This window comes from Gracilinanus agilis, chromosome 2 (genome assembly GCF_016433145.1).
Source record: "Gracilinanus agilis isolate LMUSP501 chromosome 2, AgileGrace, whole genome shotgun sequence".
Classification (NCBI taxonomy): domain Eukaryota; kingdom Metazoa; phylum Chordata; class Mammalia; order Didelphimorphia; family Didelphidae; genus Gracilinanus; species Gracilinanus agilis.
The window spans coordinates 700,448,418-700,461,009 of record NC_058131.1 but is presented as its reverse complement, the minus strand read 5'-3'; the positions used below and the strand labels follow the sequence as shown (position 1 = coordinate 700,461,009).

At 38.3% G+C, this 12,592-nt stretch overlaps 1 protein-coding gene across 1 annotated transcript in view; it reads left to right on the top strand.

The window, feature by feature from the left end:
• Positions 1 to 1,340: 1,340 nt before the first annotated feature.
• MYPN (myopalladin) overlaps positions 1,341 to 12,592 on the top strand; it is a 91,607-nt gene continuing 80,355 nt past the window's right edge. Inside the window, exon 1 of the mRNA XM_044660316.1 lies at positions 1,341 to 1,458. The gene's annotated coding sequence lies outside the window, so the exon portion shown is untranslated. The remainder of the gene's footprint in view (positions 1,459 to 12,592) is intronic.

Sequence of the window (12,592 nt, the reverse complement as noted above, 5' to 3'; positions counted from 1 at the left end):
AAAAATTATACCAAGAGAAAATATTTTGATTCCAGCAAGAAAATTATACTTGAAATTATATTTCAACATGAAAATTACATATAAATATATATTTAAAAATAAATTTAGCAAATCATATTTGCTAAAAATATTGATTCCTTTTAGGGTGATTCAACTAGTCTGGGGTCTTAAAATGTGGATTTTCCAAATCGTAGTCATTTCCCAAGATGAATAATGTTTCTGTGGTCCATGATCTGTTAGGAAAGCATGTATTCTAAAGTTAGCAGCCTAACTTTTTGATAGGGCTTATGTTTTTGGAAGTGTACACAATCACCAGTGTCTTCGGGGCAATTCTCAAAGGCAGACTAAATTATAGAGGGGCAAAGAAAGACCTCGCTCAGTGGAACGAATACCCATAATCACAGGATCACAGATATTTGAAGCATCAAACTGTAAAAAGAATGTCATCTAAGAACCTGTACTTGGACAAAGTAGCTATCCGAGGGTATTAGACCAGGTAAATGCTTTTTCTTTCTTACTAGGTTTGATCCCAAATGTGATTGGAGACATCTGTTTTCTTTACCTTTTAAAAGCAATTTCCTAAAATATGACCTCGGGTTCCGATGGGCCTGAGTGAGAACTATATAGAGCAAACCCTTATTTGAAAACATGAAATATTTAGGTTTTGAAAGAGTCTTTCTCAATTGTCACATTCTTCTTATTTCTTCTTATTTCTCAGTTTGATTGTTTGTTTTCCTTCCTTTTGGAAGGTCTTTCATTCATTTCTTTTACTGTCAGGTTTTCCAGCCTTCTGGTATTCAGACAGCTCAGGCACACTTTTGTGTATAAAATGATATGCCACGATCTTATATCAGCTTTGCAGGCTTTTAAGTTCCTAAAATGCCTCGGTGGTTCAATGGGAGAAATCCAGCCTCTTGTAAGTTACAGACAGACTCCATCACCAAGAAAAGTCTACATTCGTATAATTCTGTTTTTAAACGAGTGCTTTTTTTTATTCTGACAAAATGTGACGTGCCTGTGCATTGAGCATTGTCCCAAAGACGAGTTAACAATCTACTCTTTGAGCATCTGTCTTTAGGTGAAATTCTACAATTAGAAAAACTCAGTGCCCATAGGTGCTGCTCTGCAATGGAATCCCTTTGCTCAGTGTTCTTCTGCCCAATCAGGTGGAATGTTTCACAGGCACATGGTTTCTACAGCTCAAAATAACTTGGGACCTGCAAACTGACAAATGCTCTGGCCTCGGTGGTGACAGGTTGTCCAGCTTCTTGCAGCCATCTTCACTGAGACGAAGGTTGTTAACTCCTCGCTCTCTATGGACAGCTACTTTCTGTGTCCAAGGACGTGAAGACTTCCCATGTTTCTCCTGGCCTTTCATCTTAAAGTTCTCCGGGATAATTGGCATCGCCGTAGGACGCGAGGGCTGGAGATTCTCATCTGGGACAATTAAAAAAAAAGGTAATATATGGACTTAACTCACAACTGTGTTTTGATAACACTCCACAGAACACTGACAGTGGACATATTTCAGAAGGTGAATTACTGTTGATAGATGCCTAGACTGAATATCTTTCTAACTAGGTGTACTGGATCATAGAAAGTACCACGAAATAGAAACCAAATACTTTTAACAATAAGTCTGGAGAGGGTTAATAATACCTCCTTTCCAACAATCTCTTGCAACTTAGTTCCTATTTAGGGCCTAAGGCAAAAAAACCAGCAAAACAAAATAGCTACAGGTAACATATATATATGTATATTTATATATATGTATATAAATGTACTTATGTACAGATACATATTTATGTGTATATGTTTGTATATTTAGATATTCATTTTTTCAGGCATCTATTCTTGTAATTGTGTAAAACAATATTCCAGTAGAACATCCATTACCTTCTTAAAGAAAAGTAAACTTAAAATAATGGCTGCATAGTTAAGACTTTCATTTTAATTTTTTTTATCATGTAAAAGGATATGTCTTGCTAAATTTAGTATTGGGAGATCTGCTCCCTGGATTAATGTACACAACAGCTGCAGAAACAGTCCTACTCAAAGGGCATTGCTCGTTCTTTCTCCCATTCTATCTCTTGCTGCCTTTTCATTTCCATCAGAAAGATCCTTGACTGTCAGTGGCAAGTGTTTGGCCTAATACATTGTAACATTAAGCAGGAACAGGGGCATATCTGATTTAAAAATTGTTGAAAAATATTTTAGCAGTTAAGAATGGAGAACAGATCAAACAGGGAGTTCCGTCTGCCCTCCGAGATGACCATCACATTAATACAGTTAGGAAAATTAATTGTTTTGTCAATAAAATTTTATTACATCTTAATTTAAGGAAGCTAGCATTTTTTCATGAAGAAAAAATAGCTAAAGGAACTAGGTTTACACATTTCAACTCTTCTTTATCTTCCTTCTGGTAAGTTAATCATTTTGGTTTTTGTCTTAGTATGTTATTCAAGTATGACATGCCACACTTGTTTAAAACATTCTAATTGCTTTGTAGTTCTGCTATATAAAATTATACTTACGAGAATTCTGATAAATAATAAAAGTCTTTCTTTGGGAAATTTACATTTTCATGACTTACGATAGGGTTATGAGCCACATCTTAGACATGAGAAAGCTCTACGGTAATAGAGCCTGACACATGGAGGTGGTCACAGTCTGCATTCACTCCTTTTCCTCTGCTTGTAGCTCTTGGCTAGTATCAGTTAGAACTCATCACATTATTTTTAAAACCCTTGTCTTCTTATTAGTATTAGTTATTTCAACCAGTCTCCAAATTTTAGGAACACCCTGTACAACCTTATTTGACTTGTTCTGATTTGACTTAAAGGTTCAAAATCAGTGAAATTGCTCTCGCTAGAACTTACAAATGATAGGGAACATCCCTTCCATCGAAAGTACAGCCCAACGAAAAGAATTACTTTGGGAAATGTTTAAGGAAATGAACTAAAATACGATACAACATAGATAATGTTAACTTGTGGTTTTCTAAATCATTATGTGCTGGAGGGGATCTGTTTCTATTTGAGTTTGGCACCACTGATCTAAACAACTAATTCCTTAACAAAGAAATAGTAATGTGCTTATCACGTCAACCTAGAATGACAAGTAGATCAGACTAAACTGATTCCAGAAAAATAAATTCCTTTGTTCACTTAATAATATAAACATCCAAATCCATTCATTTTGATAAAGGGGTCAAATATGATAAAGACATCTCAGTGTTAATGTCAGTAGATGATTTTAAGGCAACATTTGCTTGTTTTGTTTAAGATTATTTTTATGACAGAAAATAGCCATAAAAGCAATTTTCTGGAAGGAACATTCCATAATTATGAATAATTATCATTTCTACCTTCTTGATAACTAAAATTTATATTTCCCTTTTTGCCTGGGAACTATTACACATCACGCAATATTTTAAGGAGGCATGATCCTTATTACACTCTTTTATAAGACAAATCAGTTATATACATCAACCGAAATCAAAATAATCATATTCTATTTTGTTGCTGTGTGAAAAGTTTGAAAGTGCTGTCTCTTGACATTTATCTTCTAATTGTTTCCTTTTGAATGATTTTTCCTTTTTTCATGATTCAGTCTGAATCAGACTATGTCTCCCATTAGCTCAAAAAGAGAATTCCACCTGTATAGATACAGGGTGGGGTAAGTTAGATCCATCTCTAAGAGGAGATCTTAGTAGTTCATTCCATCACAAAAGGCCAGCCATAGAATTGCCATTCTTATATTACCAGGAGTCTATCCCCAATTTTGCCTGGTCTGTGCCCTTACTTGGTTTTAAAGTTCAGCCTTGGTTTACCCCCCAAAGTATTACTCTGTATAGTAATGGAAGCTACAAATATGAAAATGACCCTTGTAGTGCTACTATGTGAAGAAGCTTGAGGCATCCTGTACATCTTGTATGGTTTTCTCACTTAGAAAGGAGAAAATAAAACTAGAAGATAATGATGATATCAGTTTTAAAGTACTTTAAAAAGTAATCAGAGGGGGCAGCTGGGTAGCTCAGTGCATTAAGAGTCAGGCCTAGAGACGGGAGGTCCTAGGTTCAAATCTGGCCTCAGACACTTCCCAGCCGTGTGACCCTGGGCAAGTCACTTGACCCCCATTGCCCACCCTTACCACTCTTCTGCCTTGGAGCCAATATACAGTATTGACTCCAAGATGGAAGGTGAGGGTTTAAAAAAAAAAAGTAATCAAATGTCAAACATCCATCTTAAAAGGAACAACTAAGAATAAGTGGAATGATATGGTTATAAATCTAAGCATATGTTTTTGACACCTCAATTTTACCACTTAGATTCATTTCTAGATTGCTTATTGGGCACAAATGTTTACAATTGATAACAATCCACAGAACTCAAGAGCATTCAATTAGAATCATTTCACCATAATAATAACACATAAATATAGCTCTTTAACAATAACAAAGCTTTTCTCACAACAACTGTATTAGGTAGGCAACTCAATTATTAGTGCCCCCATTTTTCAGAAGAGGAAACTGAGGCCCAAAGAGGAAAAATAATTTGTCCAAAACATGCAACTAATAAGCATCAGAGACAGAATCTGAATCTGGATCTCTCCTAACTCTAAGTCCAATAAGTCTTTTTACTGTTTTGTTTTGTTTTGTTTTCACGTATATACATATATATGCATATAAATATAAAACAAAACTTGGGGTATTATTGTTCAGTTGTTTTCAGTCATGCCTGACACTTTATGACCCCCTTTGGGGTTTTCTTGATAAAGATACTGGTTTGCCATTTCCTTCTCCAGCTCATTTTATAGATGAGGAAACTGAGGCAAAAAAATAGATGAAGTTAAGTGACATACCCATGGTCACACAGCTACTTTAGTGTCTGAGGCCAGATCTGAACTTAGGAAGATGAGTTTTCTTTGACTCCAGGCCCAGTACTCTACCCACTGAACCACCTAGTCACCCAATATCATTCTTTTAAAAATTACCTAAGTTATTATCCATTTATGGTGACCATTTAATAGTACGAGAGCCTTCAACAACTTGTTTCTTTCTACGCCTCTTACCAAATCCCTTTTTGTTCTTGGACTAATTTTTTGTTTGGCCACCTTCAGTGACTCCAAGTTTTTTCTACAGAGTGTCCCTAAAATCATTTCTATGATCATTACTTCAAGTAAATACCTCAAGTCGGGGGTTCTTAATCTGGGGTCTGTGAACTTGGTTTTTAAAATCTGCTTTCTCTATATTTTGGTAACTATATTTCAGTATAATTGGTTTCCTTGGGAATTTCATGTATTTTATTTTATGCATTTAAAAACATTTTCTGAGGAATCCATCAGCTGCACCAGACTTCCAAAGAGATTAAATGACTTGCCCAGGGATACACAATTAGTGTCTAAGTTGCTATTCAAACCCAGGTCCCTACTATAAGTCACAGACTCGATCTACTTGGCTGCACTGACTTGAATACATATGAAACTAATTGCACAAAGGATTGAGACTAGACCTGTGATTTCATTGATTTGTAGCCATTTACCATCACCAAGAAGTTATTACTGCCTGTCTGGATTTATTGATGGAACTTCTCAGATGGGATCTGGTTCACCCTCTGTTCAGCTTTGAGCCTAGCTCATTGTCCCTCTGCAGCGCCTGTCCAAGATAAATGTCGTTCTAACTCAGAGGGTTTGCCAACCAGTGCACCTTTGCATATCGTGACAATATGCATTCTTCCTCTACTAGGTGTTGTGGTATGGATCAAGAGTCTGTCCCCTTGGGGCAGCTGGGCAGTGCAGTGGATTGAGAGTCAGGCTTAGAGATGGGAGGTCCTAGGTTCAAATCCGGCCTCGGACACTTCCCAGCTGTGTGACCCTGGGCAAGTCCATTGACCTCCGTTGCCCACCCTTACCACTCTTCCCCCAAGGAGCCAATACATAGAAGTTAAGGGTTTAAGAAAAAAAGAGTCTGACTTCTTTTGAGCAGCCATAGATCTTATTGATGAGATCTGTTTGGAGGCTCGATGTCATTCCCCAAAATAGGAGCATCTGAAGAAACTTAGTCATCTCTAAATAATCCTTCCATCTGAACTTGAGCAGAACATCCTCCATAATCAGAAAATCATTCACCAAACTTCTCTCTTTGGTTTCTTCTGTCGAGAAAATGAAAGGATGTATTTAAAGCCCTCAATAAATATTAAGAGAATACAAGAGAGTCTTCTATTCTCTGCACTTCTCAAAACTCTGGGAGGATGTCTGTTACAGGAAATCGAAAACTCCTATCTGCTCCCTTCTCATCTTTTCCACCCTCAAGAATATATTATGGAATTAAGAAAATAATAGAAGTAGGGGCAGCTGGGTAGCTCAGTGGAGTGAGAGTCAGGCCTAGAGACGGGAGGTCCTAGGTTCAAACCTGGCCTCAGCCACTTCCCAGCTGTGTGACTCTGGGCAAGTCACTTGACCCCCATTGCCCACCCTTACCAATCTTCCACCTATGAGACAATACACCGAAGTACAAGGGTTTAAAAAAAAATAAAAAAATAATAATAATAGAAGTAGTGTAGCTTAGAGGATAGGGCTGGCCTAGAAGATGGAGTTTCAAGTTCTGCCTCTAATGCATCCTGGTTCTGTGGCTCTAGCATGTCAAATTAACTTCTCAGGGCTAAAGGAAACTCCTTAAGGTTGCAGAGAAGGCGCTGCCTTGTACTGGTAGAAGTAATTTCTTTACCCTAGCTAGAGATGCCTGTGCCAATAAAAGAATCACAGAGCTCTCTCCTATCTCCAAAGAAAGGAAGCATTTGGGTCAATATTCTCAGTCACCTTTATTTTTTCCCTTTTTTTTAAAGTTTTATTTTATTGATTAATTAAGAAAAATTTTTCTTGGTTCCATGATTCATATTCTTTCCCTCCCCTCTTCCTTCTCCCCTCCCATAGTCAACATGAAATTCCACTGGGTTTTCTCAGTCACCTTTAAAAAATAATATTTTCTGTTTTCCTGTCCATTCTTTTGAAAATTGCTCCCCTTTCAGACACCTTGAAAATTAAGCCTTAATTAATGTTAAAATTATGCCAAAGGGGGCAGCTGGGTAGCTCAGTGGATTGAGAGCCAGGCCTAGAGACGGGAGGTCCTGGGTTCAAATCTGGCCTCAGCCACTTCCCAGCTGTGTGACCCTGGGCAAGTCACTTGACCCCCATTGTCCACCCTTCCCACTCTTCCACTAAGGAGAATACACAGAAGTTAAGGGTTAAAAAAAAAAATTTGTGCCAAACTGTGAGCTTGGATTTTTTTCTGTGTATGTTGGATCAGGTCTAGCTACTTCCCCCCTGCCCCCAATTTCATTTTACCAGGTATTATTTCTGTTACTTGATATAACCCGCAAGGTGCTATAGTCCACTGTTATTGAAAATAAAAATAGATCTCTTTAGCCATGAGGACACAGCTTTTCTATTTCACAGCTATTTTCTATCTTCCTAGTTACATCTGTGAAAACTCTTGGGCCTTGCCTGATTTGGGTCAAACAAGTTGTTTGTAGGTTCCTTTCCCTCTCAACTGCTTTTCACTCTTTTATGAAATAATATTATGAATAATGTTCCATTCTCCTCCTTTGTAAAGTTTTACAAGTAAGTTTTTAGTCTAAACTTCTTTCAGTCTTATATTGATCCATTTTTCAAGGAGACCAAGTGTTTTTAAGGGAAGGCATTCTAGCACTTTTCCGACCTGCCTTGACACAGGGGTTGTTTTATACCCGATGCTCCACCTCTGAGAAAAGGCAGAAGGGCCTTTATCCATTTCCCATTTTTTGAAGACAGCAAATTCTTTAAATAAGTTTGAGGGCAGCTAGGTGGCTCAGTGGATAGAGCGCCAGACCTGGAAGTTAGAAGGGCCTAAGTTCAAATGGGCCTCAGACAATTCTTATCTATGTGACACTGGGCAAGTCACTTAATCCCATTTGCCTCTCCCTCGCCCTTCTGTCTTAAGAGTTGTTCCAAGGATAGAAAGTAAGAGTTAAAAAAGAAAACAGAAAGTTTGGTCAGAGCTCTTGTAATTACATAATTACGTTTTCATTTAGTGTTGATTTTAATCTTTGCTCTGCTGTTGTTTAAATTTCACTCTAACAGTCAGAATCCTTCCACACACACACTGTGGATTCAGAAATGACACCTACATTCACTGGATCTTCTTTAAGACACAATTTAATTTTTTATGATGTTACTCAGTTCTCAGCCTATCTGGTGCCTCCTGACGCTCTACTTAGAAAAAGTATGAGGCTTCGGAGTTCTCTACCAGCCTTTGTCCTCTGACATTTCTTATATCATGTATTTTTCTTTGGGCTGTAACACAATTAATCTCCGGTACTCACCTTCACACTGAAAGCACCGAATATCAAGATTTCGAGATTTGGAAATTCTTCCCAAGCTTCTTTGTGTGTGTGTGTGTGTGTGTGTGTGTGTGTGTGTGCGCGTGTGTGTGTGTGTGTGTAATTTTACTGCCTCTTCATCCTCCCACAATAGATATTGGTGTTTAAGCTGCAACCATCTTCATAGTGGTCTTCTTGCCAGTGCTCGTCATGAACGCTCTTAGGAGAGATGGCCCGGTGTCCCAGAAAAATTATGTCTCTGGCCCATTGGCACCTATTGAAAGCCCTCCTCCAACTTATCTTTCCCCGTAGGAGGAGAACCTGTGAGCCATCATTCCATTTAGCTGAAGCTATTTTATATCATGATTTAATTTATAACGACGGTGTTGGTACAGCTGTAATTCACTTGCTTCAGTCATATGGCCGAACAAGTCATTCACAAAAGGAGTAGCAATCGCTGAATTATGATTTGGGAGAGTCTGAAAACTGTTATCTTTAACACCATTTTTTTTTCATCTCTTGGAAAGGCTGAGGGTCATTTTAAGACTTTTGTTTGCCTCCTGGGTCCTTATTGGCTGTGAAAAGAGGAAACGGGGAGAAAATTATGACTGTCTTCAAGAAAATGAAAGGATGTCATGTAGAAGAGAGATTAGACTTATTCTCCTTGGTTCCAAAGGGCAGATCTGGGATCGGTGCCTAAAAGTCACAGAGGCATATCCTGGCTTGATGTTAGGAGCAACTATTTCATGATTAGAGCTGTCCAAAAGTTGAATGGGCTTTTTCTGGAGAGCAAGGTCCTTCCCCACAGGAGGCTATCAAGTCAAGACAGGATGACTAATCGGTGGGAGTATTGTCTAAGGCAGTGATGGGCAAACTTTTTAAAAAGGGGGCCAAAGGAAAGGAAATGCTCATCTGTCAGTCTGTTTCTAAGGCAACTCTTTGGAAGTTTTATTGTATTGGATCCTACTCATTGTATTTGTCAGATTAGGATGAATGTCGCCCAGCCGGATAGAACGTTTCAGGGGGCCACATCTGGCCCACCAGCCGTAATTTGCCCATCACTGGTCTAAGGGATCCTCACTCATATATAATAACAGTGGTTCCCAAACTTTTTTGGCCTACCGCCCCCTTTCCAGAAAAAATATTACTTAGCACCCCCTGTCACATACTATCACTGCCCCCAAATGCACCTGTGGCCATCACCGCCCTCCTGGATCTCTGCAGCACCCACCAGGGGGCGGTGGCGCCCACTTTGGGAATCACTGATCTATAAGATCTTTCCCTTTCAGCTCTGAGATTCTATTATTCTGTTTAAGAATCCATCAATTAGCAACCAACTCTCTGGTGAGGAGCCTCTGTGTGTTTATTACACTGGTCTTCAAGAGGTCGATAGTCTGCAATGTGACTAATATTCAGAGATTTCTGGTTGGTGCTCTGTTGGCATAGCCTTCAAAACCCAAGGTCATCTCCATGGCATAGTGAGGCTTTAGAGTAGAATTTTTGTGGAGGACAAATGGGAAACTTCTCATAAAATTGCTCTTAAAACCATATACCACACCTAAGTTTTCTTTCACTTCTTAAAAAAGAAAAAATTAGAAGAGTAACATATGTGTTCATTTCCCTCCCTTTTGGACACAGGAAATGTGTGGCATGTTCCCTAGAGGCCCCTGCCAAGGTAGAAATTGGCAGAGCACGGCCCCCAGACCTTAATCCCTGTCATCACTGACACCAGAGGTGCCTCATGATAAAAACTTAGGGACCGACTTGGACAAAAACATTAACTAGAGTCAAACCTGCCTAATGGAGGGAAAGATTCTCTTATCACTAAGCCGTCTAGCTTGGAGATTCTTCTAACATAACTAACTGTAGCTTTCCATGCTGTTCTAATCAGATCCATCTTTATTACCAACATGGAAGCACAGATCCGTTAAATACCCAATTTTGGAGTGATGAATAGTTTGTGGCAAATCCTCCAGGTTGCTGTCTCAGTGTTCATGCTGTCCCTTCTCACTGGACTCACTCCAGTGCTCATTTCACTCCGTTATTGACCATTCAGGGGGGAAAGGGTGGGAGGGGGGTATTTAAAAGAAGTCTTCTATAACAGGGACGTTACCTGATTTTCTAATATAGCCATTTCCATAAGGGTTCATTAAACTCCAGGTCACCAGCTCAGCAATACTACGCGTAGAACATATTCCGATATAGAGTGAATCAAAATAAAACTCAAATTTATTTTAGAGTCAAAAATATATATATATGAAGGAATTTTAGAATGGGCATATTGTTTGCATATAAATGAGAGCGTTCCTTTGATTTTGATAACGTTAAAGATTTCTTTGGCAATTCTTTTACACGATTAATTTGTACAGGAAGTCCTTTTTTCGTGGATAGTAAAAAAAGTAAGACTCAAGTCTAAGTGGCAACTAGATGGCTCAGTGGATAGAGCACTGGGCCTGAAATCAGGAAGACCTGAGTTCAAGATAGGTCACAGACATTACTTAATTAAGTCACTTAATTTCTGTTTGCCTTAATCCACTGGAGAAGGAAATGGCAAACTACCCCAAGCATCTTTCCCAAGAAAACCCCACAGATCCTATTGGCATGGCATGGCCCATGGGTCACCAAGAGTCAGACACAACTGAAAGACAGCTTAACAACAAATTCTATATTCTGACCAATCCAGAATTGGTAAAATCTGGGACTTTCCTGTAAAAGAGTCTTCCTCTCCTAGCACCCTCCCCACCCCGTGTCCCCAGAATGAAATCACACTATACACAAAGCTATGCCAAAAAAAGGAACTTCTCACTAAAACTGCAAGCTCAAGAATAACATTCAACAAAAAGGCAATTGTATCGGTCATACAATTGTGTTCCTTTTCAGCCATAAACAAAGTTCAGCCAAAGGTTTTTCCTTAGAAATGTCCAGAAAGCTCAAAAGTCCAAGTTCTTTAACATTTTGTCCTTCTGAGTAGCTCAATGTGTCTTGAGCGGCTACAATTTGAAGTTTTTCAGTCCTGCCCTTCTCTGAAGTGTCCTCAGGTCAAAAAAGGCCAAGGCGATTTCTTATTTATAGAAATAAAAACTGTTTTCATTTCCTGGGACACCCAGGCAAATCCTGGACACAAATGTTAAGTTCTTCAAAGTTTATCCTTGAAGCATTCTTCAGACAGAACCTCAAATGGAGGACCCTTCGAACCCTTATGCCTAGCATCTTTGGAAGGTGGGACGGGCATTTATATAGCACTTACTACATACGAGGCATTGTGCTAAGGGCTATAACCTGTGAAGTAGGTTGTTATCAGCCCCATTTTATACTGAGGAAACTGAGGGAGACAGAGGGAAAGTGACTTGCCCAGGGTCACATACTATTAGGTATCTGAGGCAGGATTTGAATTCAGGAACACTCATCTTCCTGACTCCTGACTCAGAGCTCCATCCACTGCTTCCAGAATTTTTTCTAGGAAAACAATGACCACAATTCAGAAGTTCTAACAATTTAGCTCTGAGAATAAAAGAGCTAATGCTAACAGTAGCCTTAATGAAGGTAGAGCTTTTCTTCTGTGCTGCTGTTGACTTAAATTGACACAAAAAAACAAGGAGGAATACGCCTTTTTGGCTGGGTCCATTCTACTATAGTATAACCCTTGAGGTGACCCTGTCAGAGGGTAATAAGAGAGCAAGAGCCAGAAGATACATCCTCATGATGGAGCAGTATTGTTTTTGTAGGGTTGCTCATTTATTCCTCGGTGACTTTCCCTGGCTGTGTTTTGGGTTCCCTAACTTTAAGTACTAGGTCTGCTCCTTATTGTACATCAATTGGGCTTTACTTAACCTTTTCCTGGTCCTTATTCTCCTCATCTTTTTTTAAATTATTTTTATTTATTATTTTATTTATTTTTAACCCCCTTTCAAAAATTCATTCATTCATTTATTTGTTTGTTTATTATTTTATTTATTTTAACCCCCTTTCAAAAATTCATTCATTCATTCATTTATTTGTTTGTCTATTATTTTATTTATTTTTAACCCCCTTTCAAAAATTCATTCATTCATTCACTCATTTGTTTGTTTATTATTTTATTTATTTTTAACCCCCTTTCAAAAATTCATTCATTCGTTTGTTTATTATTTTATTTATTTTTAACCCCCTTTCAAAAATTCATTCATTCATTCATTTATTTGTTTATTATTTTATTTATTTTAACCCCCTTTCAAAAATTCATTCATTCATTCATT